The sequence below is a fragment of the Petaurus breviceps genome, unplaced genomic scaffold, assembly GCF_028583685.1.
Source record: "Petaurus breviceps papuanus isolate PSGF00001 unplaced genomic scaffold, PetGlider_PUasm1.0 38, whole genome shotgun sequence".
Classification (NCBI taxonomy): domain Eukaryota; kingdom Metazoa; phylum Chordata; class Mammalia; order Diprotodontia; family Petauridae; genus Petaurus; species Petaurus breviceps.
The window spans coordinates 7,305,781-7,317,446 of NW_027186304.1; the positions used below are offsets into that span (position 1 = coordinate 7,305,781).

At 36.5% G+C, this 11,666-nt stretch overlaps 1 protein-coding gene across 1 annotated transcript in view; it reads right to left on the bottom strand.

Moving 5' to 3' along the window:
• DOK6 (docking protein 6) overlaps nucleotides 1-11,666 on the bottom strand; it is a 515,077-nt gene that overhangs the window by 170,990 nt on the left and 332,421 nt on the right. The gene's annotated exons all lie outside the window — the stretch shown is intronic.

An 11,666-nucleotide genomic window follows, 5' to 3' on the forward strand; every position in this document is an offset into this window, starting at 1 on the left:
ACTCATACAATGGCCAATGTAGAAATTTGTTTTCATTGACTGTAACTCAAATGACTCTTTCCTTGATATGCTTAGAATAGTTTTTTTCCTTATTTCTTCCTCACTTGGGGACATATGTCAAGGAGATAAGGAAGATTTTTCCTGATTGAAAAACTTCATTTTGGAAAATTAAACAAAAATGCTACTTTTAGCCTTCATAGCTCTGAAAGGGCAATCAGGTGGTTTGGGGGACAAAGGGACAGGGTATGAAAAATGGTTTCAGCTCAACAGAAGTATAAATGCAGAGAATAACAACTGCAAGAATATGCTATTCTCTCCAAGTTTTATTGCATATGCAATATGACCCATGACTCTATAAAGTACTGGTATTTCTTAGATTGCATAACTCAACAGATAATAAAGACCCTTTTTCTGAGATGTTGAATTTGATGAGCATCAAACATATTAAAAAGAATATGAACAATCTGTGAGATGTGGCAAAATTTGATAGTTTAAGGAGAGTTTCCTTTAATTATCTCTTAAAATTAATTTCATATTCATCCTCTAGCTCCTTTTTTGCTCTTGCACTGAATTCTATTTCCATTGTTCACCTGTGCTCTGTGCATTCTTCCCTCCTTACTGGAATTTGGCTTATAGGTTTATGCCTATTAGACAACTATCTTTGGAAGCAGAGGTCTGAGTTTGAATCCTAGGTTTGTTGTTTATGATCTTGCCCTGGGCAAATCATTTAACTTCTGTGGCCCTCAACTTTATTATCTGTAAAATAAAGGAGTTTGATTCAATTTCTAAAGTCCTTTCCAGCTGTAAAATCTGGGAATCTGGTTGCGAGATAACCTGACACTCCCCCCCTCCCCTTAAGAAATGTGTTGCATTACGTCTTTGAAATGAAGCAAACACTCTCAGTCTGAAGGTTTGCTGCTGTTGCCAATTAACATCTCCCTTCCCTTCTAAATGTGTGCTTGTGACACGTTTCTTTTGCCTATCGTATTTGCCAATTTTTATTTCTAATGCTGAGATCTTCTGAAATATGAGCTAAGATTAAAGTGAAAATGAGAAACTTGAATACAAAGTTCACTGGAACTTAAAATGGCTACATAGATATAAGCTATTATAAAAATGAGAATAATCAAAAGGATAGGATGTTGGTAAAAAAAGTTTCCTACACTTTCCCCCACCTCCCCCCCCCCCCCGCCCTTTCCCCTTTCTCAACAGATCTTTGGGAACCTGAAAGATTGGATTGACAACTCTTGACAGCAGCAAAATGGGCAAGTCCCATGGTATTTTCCAGGCTGTTAGAAATGGGGTTGCCACCCAGCTGTTATTTCAGAGATACAGATGATGTTTGTCCTTAAGGCTTGTACAGATAATTTACTCACCACTTGAAGCACACTGATTTCCCCTGAATAGAAGCAAGCCAAATGTTGCTTTTTAAATTTGCAAATAGAACACGTAATATATATTATTATTGGCTCTTTAATTCCACACCTTAAATTATTTAAAATCTTATAATATTCAGAACTACCAGTGACACTCACTTCGGTTTTATTCTTTTTATTATTATTGCTTTTTGGATAGCATCGGAAGACAACTTCCAAGATTTTCTACCCTCATTCATCTATGTGTACACACACACACACACACACACACACACACACACACACACGCTTTACTGATGATACTTTTTGTTTCTGTATTGTGGTCATTTCTGGAAACACTTTGCCTGCTCAGCTCCCACTACCTCTTTGAGTTGTCCCTTTTACATTCATAACAAAGAAAAACAGTTAAGCAAAAATACACAATAAATTGACCACTATGATAATATATACAACTTTCTTCTTTGGTAGCTTCCTGCCACTTTAGAGATAAGAGGAAGAAGAGTTCCATTGCCTATTCCCTGAGGCTATCACTGGTTTTTCTGTTGCTCAGAGTTTTACTTTTATGATCTTTTCATTTGTACTGTGCTCTCTACATTTTTGAGATAACACCAGCTAGCATTTAAATAGCACTTTAAGGTTTGCAAAGTGCTTTACATATATATTATCTCATTTGATCCTTATCACAACCCTGTGAGCCAGATGCTATTATTTTCCCCAACTTCCATTTGAGGAAATTTAGAGTGAGAGAGGGGCAACTAGGTGGTACAATGGATAGAGCCCCAGGTCTGAAGTCAGGAAGACTCATCTTCTTGATTTCAAAAATGGTCTCAGATATTTACTAGCTCTATAACCCTCAGCAAGTCACTCCACCCTGTTTGCCTCAGTTCCTTATTTGTAGAATATGCTGGTATTATTACCCTATTTTACTGCAATTTTACAGATACTGAAAACAGAGAAACTGAATCAAGTAGTTAAGGCCTCAGAACTAAAATTTGACTACTTCTACTAGTTAGACTTAAAGACATGATACTTCTCAACAACTTTCATATATGTTCATGTATGGGATTTGCAGTTCACCTCGGAGGTACAATGGATAGAGAGCTGGGCCTGGAGTGAGGAAGATTTGAGTTCAAATATGGCCTCAGATGCTTACTAGCTGTATGACCCTTAGCAAGTCACTTAATCCCATTTGCCTTAGTTTCCTAATTTTTAAAATGAGCTGGAAAAGGAAATGGCAAACCACTGCAGTATCTTTGCCAAGAAAACCCTTAATGGGGTGTAAGGGTTATGGGATTTAAAGATCTTCCATTTATCTTAATAAATTTTCTAGTTTATTCCCCCATATGGCAAGCATGATGTATTTTGTGATGGATAATTATATCAGCATATCTGTAATCTCCATAGGCATTGTGAATATGGCATTGCTGATACATGGGGTCATGAAGAGTCAGACGCAATTGAAAAATAGCTGAACTGAAGGTCAGTAATTTGCCCACAGTCATGTGGCTAGTACGTGTTTGAAGTGGGATTGAATCCTAGTCTTTTGACTCCAAGTTCCAACATTACCTAGTGAGTCACACTGCCAGAATCACACTCTATCTTAGCTGTGGGCATGTAAAACTCTTTTGCTTAGAGTAATGTCTAGTAGGTATTTAAAGACTTTAAGTTATTTTTTTTGAAGCTAAGAGAAAAGCTTCTTTCATTATTTAATTCCATATTCATTGTTTCAGAGCGTGTCAAGGACAATCCAAATCTCTATGATTTCAGCTTTGTTTTTAAGACATATGAGATATCACCAATATAAATCATATTGGGAAATTTATGACAGAAATTTATAGTGAATAATGTCTATCCCAAAGGAAGGCGAAGTGTACAGAATGCACCCTATAAATATGGCAATGCATGAAATGAATTGTGGCTCAATTTTCTCATTTTTGAAATAAGAAAAAAATATATCATACATTATTAATATTGATGACAGGGTAGGTAGGTTGCACAGTGGATAAAGTACCAGACTTGGAGTCAAGAAGACTCATCTTTCTGAGTTCAAATCTGGCCTCAGCTACTTACAAGGGATATGAGCCTGGGCAAATCACTTAGCCCCGTTTACCTCAATTTCCTCAACCATAAAATGAGTTAGAGAAGGAAATGGCAAACCACTCCAGTATCTTTGCGGAGAAAACACCAAATGGGGTCGCGAAGAATTGAACATGACTGAAAATGACTGAATGATAACAATGGTGAGGATAAGAACAATGTCTGTGATGTGGAATAAAGCTCTGTAGAGGAGAGCTTTGAGTGAGTTGTAGTAATTAAAATTTCTGCAAGATAATGCACATGATATTCAGCCTCTGTACATTCAGTTGGTTTGAATGTTGCATAAGCCATAGATTGCCTGCAAAAGTTGCCATTAGAGATTGAAAGGGCGCATGTAACAAAATGGTCCAAGACAGACTCTCGGGAACCTCAGAGACCATTTAATACAACCTAAATTCTTTAATGAGCATCTACAACATACAAATCAAGTGGTCATTTGGTGTTTTCCAGAAAACTGTAGTGGGGAGAAACTCACATCTAATGGAGCTTAATTGCTTTTTTTTAAAACTAAAAGTATTAGGAAGTTTTTTTTCCATAACTGAGCCCAAATTTGTCTCTTTGCAACTGCTCTCTTTTGGTCCTAATTCTGTCTATTGGAGCCAAGAATAACAAGTCTAATTAGTCCATCTTTAATGATACACTTGAAGGATCATATACTTGAAAACAGCCATCAAAGTATATTAATGTGTTCTTAATACTACTTCCATGTTTAGTTTCCATGATATCATGGGATCATAGTTCCAGACTTGGAAGTTAATTAGAAGTTATCTTGTCCAACACCTCATTTGACAGATGAGGAATCTAAGGTCCAAACAGATTAAATGATTTACTCAAGTTCACAGAGTGCGTATTTGAGTTGAGGTTCCGCGACGCCAAGTTCAGCACTTCGAGGGCAGTGTTTGTCCCATTCTCTCTTAGCTCTCTTCCCCTCAGGGTCACAAATCTTTACCAATTTAATTTTCCTAGTTCTCTAGCTTTTCCATGTTGCCCAAGGTCCTAGGATGAACTTTCTTTAACACTGTCAGCATCTAATCCACTGTCATGACTTGAGTTATGGTCTCTGTATAGACAATTCCAAAAGATGACTACCAAACGAGCTCTAAACCTGACTTTCGGGCTGCTTCTTGGATATTTTTTCTTGGAGATTCAGTTGAAACATCAAATTCACCATGACCCAAATTGAGTTAATAATCTTTAACCTAAATATGACCTTCCTCCTGACTTCCCAAGTTTTGCTGATGCTACAACCATTCTTACCATCTCTGAGGAGTAAGGTACTGACCTTTTTGTACCTTTTTGTATGTGAGCAGTTTGGTTTTTGAAAAGCATAGAAAAAGAAATGTACTGAAAAACAAACCTGCTAAAAATCCATTTGAGAAGAAACACCGTTTATGAAGACTAGATAGAAAACTGAGAGGATCTGTTTAAGGGCAGAAAAATGACTGATGCTGAAGGGTATGTATTGTGGTCCCTCAGCTCATTTGCATGTGACTTTTTAAAGCTTGTGAGATTAAAGCGCACAGTATTATAAATCAAACAACTCTTTGGAAAATGTGGAGGATATTAAATAAGGATTATTGGTTTCATAAATGACAGAGAGTTGGATTTGTGAGGTTTATCTCATAAGGGAAAGATGAGTCATTGACCACTAGTAGGTTCTAATTTGAGCCATTGGAAGCTGTGAAGAACCCAGATGGTAGGGAGTTAAGAGGATATTAGCAGCAATTAAGAAGACAGCAGAAGCTGAGTGAAAAGATGCTAGCAGGAAAAGTGAAGTAACAGGATAGCTTCAGCTGCTTTACTTGGAAAACTGTTGATGGGAAGAACAGTACTGCTTTTTGGATTGACTGAAAAAAGACAGGAAGTCCACAGACTGGAGTGGAGGTGCATTTTGCCGAAGCTTATCATCCCTCAGCTTCATCTACAGTTTGAGAGAGGCAAAGTCTCTTAGCAGTGGCTGGTTGTTCTCTGCTGTACCCCTCTTGTTTGAGAAGGAAAAAACAGAGGGGAAAGATTTGTTTAGGTGATGCTTTCCTATGAATATGGGCTAACAACTGATTACATGATACAGCTTTCTTTAAATGCAGATCTGGCTGGGCTTGTTTATATTTCCCAGGGCCAACCTGAGAAGATTTTTTCATAACAAGATATAGATGCTAATTAGATAACACAAAATATAGTTGAGTGAGCACTGGCTGAATTTTTGTGCATCATTTAGAGAGCCAACAGGAGTGGTTTTGCACTTTTCTGGCTTAAGGGAACTTAACTGCTTGTTATTATAAAAAAATGGAGCATTTCCTCTGCACCCTTCTATTGATAATTGTGAATTACTTTCTCTGCACCCTTTTATTGGTGATTGTGAATTAAGTGAAACTGGCATTGTCTTCTCAGCTCAAGAGTAGAAGAGAGGATTTGTCTAGCAGGAAGCGGGTGAAGACTAGAAAGAACTAGTAGAGAACTGCTATCTTATTGTGCAGATTGTTCTTGAAGGGACAAAAGACAGCAGGGCTTGCAGATAAAAATTCTGAATTGCTCCAAAGACATAGGCTTTCCTCCTTCATTTCTTTACCTATGTTTCTGTGTTTGTCCATTTTGACCATCAATAGCATATTGATTCATTCTATTGAATGACTGGATTGTTATACTTATTTCTTCTGCCTCATCAGTAAATGCTTTATTTTAAAGAGTTAATATTTCCATGGTGACTGATTGTGAATATATTGGAATCATACCACTGGGGGCTTATGAGTGTTTTAGAAAAGAAATGTATTCTTATCCACAATAGAATTTCCTTTGGGATGCTCAGGAAATTTGAGTTCTACCTTTGTTGTGGTGCTTCATCTCTGAGAACTTTAGACTTGATAGTGTGAGGGCAGGTTGGGGTGCTTAAGCCAGCTCAAGGACAGAGAACAGTCACATCTTGTATTCAGGTACTAAATTGTGGAGGCTGCCCTGACCACAGAGTGTATATAGATAAAGCTATGAAGTTTTTCTTTGCTGTTTTACTCCTTTCATTCCAGTCAGACCTCTTAAGTCTAGTCCTTCCGGGTCACTTTTGTTATTTTTACTCTAGATCATGTCCTCACGACTTCTTGCTTACACTGTTCCTAACTGATCCACAACTTAATAAAAAAAAATCCCTTGGCCCTGTATTTGTCCATAGAATACTATGCAAATGCTTTGACCTCACATTAAAAATCCTTGAAACCTCCAACCTATTTTCTAGTCTTATTTCATGGTGCTCTCCATAACACACTCAATGTTCTAGCCAAGTTGAATTAATTATCCTTTTTCATTCTCTTTTTTCTCTTCCATCTCTGATTTTATGTACATATTCCAGGAATAGGCACCTCCCTACCTCCCACTTCTAATTTTCTTATACTACCATTCAACTCAGATGTTTTGTGATTAGGTGCCATGAAGTTTTTTCATAAGTGGTAGTACAGGGAATGGGTTACAGGAAGACCTGCTTTTAAAAAAATATACCCTATTACCTAATACCTGTGTGACCTTGAGCAAGTCACTTAGGCTCTTTGGGTCCTGGTTTTTTAATTTGTTAAAAAAAAAAGGATGTTGGCCTAGATGATCAATGAAGTCTCTTCTAGCTCTGAGATGTTATTATTTTTTTTTTGTCTTCAACATTTTTCCTTGTTCTCTTGGATTTTTCCTTTGCATTTATTTACTTGCTCAAAGTTAGTACTGTACCAATTTACTTCCTTCCACTTGATTTTAAAATTCTTAAGAGTAAGGATGAGGCTGTTTTCCATCTTTGTATCTATTAGACCTTGCACAGCTTGGTCTTTTGCACAGTGGATGATTGGCATACCATAATGGAAATGACATTAGATTAGGAATCAGAAGACTCAAGTTCAGATTGTGGTTCATTTACCTCTGTGATCTTGGAAAATCTATTTTCCCTTCCTGAGTTTCTTTACTCTCATGTAGAATGAGGCGGTTGGACTGAATTTCCTCTAAATTCCTTTCCAGTATCAGTAGTCTGATGCTACAAACTGAATTAAATTCAGTTTGAAGCACTGTAATTCTGGTACAAAGTCCCTTGTGGTTTTCCCATTAGATAATAGATTTTTTTATATAGATATTATCACACACACCTGTTTATTCAAAACATTGCTATGAAATCTTACATCATTATTTAATCAGCTAAATAGTTTGACACTGAGTAAACATTTCTGGGGAATATAGATTATTTGATCCAATTATATTCAAATTTTCTCCAGGAAATGGATTATGTCTTCATTTTCTCTCTCTTTTTTTTTTGCTTTTTGGAGGGCAATTGAGGTTAAGTGACTTGCCCAAGGTCACATGGCTAGTTTTTGTGTTAAGTGTTTGAGGTCAGATTTGAACTCAGGTCCTCCTGACTTCAGGGCCGGTGCTCTATTCACTGTGCCACCTAGCCGCCCCTTCATTTTCTCTTGATAGTGACTGTTGTTTCTAGATTGAACGTTTGCAAAGCATTTATTTTATAGTCATCATTTAATTTGTTCTTCACAATGACTTTACTGGAAAGGTACTGTAAGTATTATTTTGCCCATTTTATAGAAGAGGAAATGAGATTCAAAGAGATTATTTTTTCTCATATTCTTACTACTGGAAGTGTCAGAGACAGAATTTAAATGCAGATCTTCCGGTCTCCACATCCAGAACTCTATGTACCACAACATTGGGCCTCATGGCGCAGAAACCCCAGGTTCTCCGTTTATATGACATAATTTCAATCCTAGGGGCTTCTGGCTCCTGCCACTTCTGAGAAAGAACATTCCATAATTTTCTCTCCATCCCAGATCTTGAGGTTCTGGACTATTATTCCTCCCCAGAAGGCTGGGGTTCAGGCACTCTCTCACTTGGTCATATGGCTATTCTTTCCCATAAACCCTTCTGAAGATTGGTATTCTTCAACTCTGACACTTCTCTAAAAGGCACTTAAGGAGCTCTTACCATTACACAGCTCCTGACTGCCACCTTGGGCTCTATCATTGCTTTTTCATGCAGGAACTCTTCTCACTTGGCCATTTAGTTCCCCTCTAGACAATTGTCATCTCTCTAAGGCATGAGGATTTTTCTCTGCCTCTCCAATACTGAAACTGAGAATATTGTCTCTAGAGGAGAAATATAGGAGGGCAGGGTTTACCATTTCCCTCTTCTCCCAGAATCCACAGCTCCTCTTAGGTTTCTTGCTTCTAGTCTCTCCTCATCTCTCTCTAAGTCTCCTGTCAACTGACATGGAAAACATTCCTTGGCCATTTTATAGGCCCAATAAATCAATCAATAAGGATTTTAAACCACTTTCTATGTGCCAGGAACTAGGCTAAATTCTGAGGTTATGGAGAAAGAGATAAAATAATCTTTGTCTTCAAAGAGCTTACATTATAATGGGAGAAGAGAACAATTTCATGTATAGGTATGTGTGTGTGTCTACACAGACACAGACACACACTTAAACACAGATCGAGAACAAAGGGGTAGCTCTATTTCATGATATCCTGGGTGAATAAAATGCTATCCAGAGATTTAATCAGTCCTTGGTGATGACTGGATCTAGCAACGAGGTACAATAAAAGTCCTTTATGCATAATTAAAGACCTTGATAATATCATCCTGATTTAACCTCATTCATTTGACTGACACCCAAATATCACCCTATATATGTTTCTTCAGCAGCACTCTCACAGAGTTGAACTACAGCAGATGCTTTATACATTCCTTTCTAGTAAAGGCATGCATTAATGAGCTCAATGGAACACGAAATAAAAATTCCCTCAAATGGTGCATGTGGTAAATCTAAGTAATTATGGTCTTACACAATTTAACTATGCTGCTGAGAATTTTTGACTTGCCCATGGCCACAAAGCTTGGCTGGGTAATAGGCAAGATTTGAACACAGACTTTCTTGTTTCAAGGAACTTCTCTTTCCATTGCACCATACTATCTCTCACTGATTAATATGCAACAAATTAAGAAATTGGTCTTATAGATGTATATGAAAAAGATCCTAAAGGGTAAAATCTCTAATGCCCTTTAACCTTCTAAGCAGTGATTATTATCTAGTTCAAGGAAAGCAAAATCCATGTGATTGCCTTCTTTTCAGCACTTTTCATTTAATGTCACTTTTTACTCCCCATCATTTCCTTTTATATCAAATCTGGTATTTCCCTATGATGCTAATGAATTTTCTTCAGAGAGGCAAATGATGCGTGACGTGGTATGAGAAGACCTGGGTCTGAGTAATAACTCTTATATTCACTTGCTTCGTGGTAATGAGAAAGTCATGTAGAGCCCTTTGGACTCTGTTTTCTTCTTCTGAATACATATTGTTATATTTTTACTATCTACCTAATAGTGTTATGGTGATGAGAGTTCTGCTTTGTAAACTTTAAAGTGCTATATGAATATGAATATTATTATTATGTACCCTAAAATCAATAGTTTGACATCCTTCAGAGGTTTTTAAAAATATTTTTTGAAATACTAGAGGGATTCCTCCTCTTCCTCCTCCTCCTTCTCTCTCTCTCTGTCTCTCTCTCTCTCATTGGTAATACAATTGGTAATTGATTTCAGAGTATCAAAGGATTACAGATTTGGAGCCAGAAGTGACCTTAGAAAACATCCAGTCCAATCACCTCATTGTATAGGTGAGGAAAATAAAGTATCAGGAACTTAAATTGCCCGAGCTCACATAGATAATAATTTTAGGATCAGAATTCAAGGGTAGACTCCATGTCTAGCACTCTTTTTTACCATGCCACATTGGCCAATTACCTCCTTTTGATTCTGTTGAAAATAACATTAATTCTTCTTTAAATGAAAAGAATTGGTTTGGGGAATTTCTTATCACCAGATCAACGGCAATTCCAGGAAGAGTCATTAAACCATAGTTTGGGAATAATTCATTTGAATTCTGTCTTCAGGATTGTTGTAAATTTTGGAATTATTAAACATCATATATAGGATTGCATGTATAGTAGATAGAGATGAAATTATATTGAATGTTTAAATTGTATTGAACTAGATAATTCAATGAATTTCTATCATGGGAGCAAAATTAAATGAGTTTATTCTGGAAGCATTGGTTTTGTCTGGGTGAAGAGTTATAACTCATCTGAAGAAAATGCTGAAGAAACCCATGCAGGTGATAGAAGGACGTATTTATTCAGGGGGACCAAAATATCAACTTTTCAAAAGAATTCAAATGAATCCAGGTTGAACATGCTGCTATGCAAATGTGTGAATTAATTTCTAATGTAGTACAAATAATATTTTCACCCAGGAACTCATATTCTGGATAATTTATGAAGTAACCCAATATTTTTTATAAGTCGTAATTAAATAATTATGGAATTTCAGAACCAGATGGGATCTTATTGACCATTTCATTAAACTTCTACCTAAATGAGAATCACCTCTACAACATATCTAATGAGACTATTTTCTCTTCCATGAGACATCTTTTCCAGTATTCATCATAGGAGAGAGACAAATGTGCTCTTGTTAGCATCTTAAAGAATGAAACAGTTTATTGGGAGCATTAAAAGTTTCCTTCATGAATGATAAAAGTTAACTGTTCACAATCTCAGTAATAACACTAGTCCTCTGCATTCAAGAAGATTAAAATTTTCAGCAACATGCTGGACTTTACTTAAACCATAAATATTCGAATGAATGTCTTTAGGTGGTAAATTTAAAACATTAAATTGAACAGAGGACCAGAAGAACACTTGTGGACTCTTTTCCTTATTTTTGAATTTAAAAATAATTTCCAGATTTTCGTCAAAGTATTATATAATTGTGAATCAAGTTTTTATCAGATCAATACATCACTAGAACTTAAATTTAGTCATAGTAAATTGGACTAGAAATAGTCTCTCCTTTCTTCCCTCCCTCCTTTCTTCCTTTCTCTCTTTCTTTCTTTCTCTCTTTCTTTCTTACTCTCTTCCTTCCTTCCTTCCTTCCTTCCTTCCTTCCTTCCTTCCTTCCTTCCTTCCTTCCTTCTTTCTCTCTTTCTCTCTTTCTCTTTCTCTCTTTCTTTCTTTCTTCCTTTCTTTCTTTCTTTCTTTCTTTCTTTCTTTCTTTCTTTCTTTCTTTCTTTCTTTCCTTCCTTCCTTCCTTCCTTCCTTCCTTCCTTCCTTCCTTCTTTCTTTCTTTCTTTCTTTCTTTCTTTCTTTCTTTCTTTCTTTC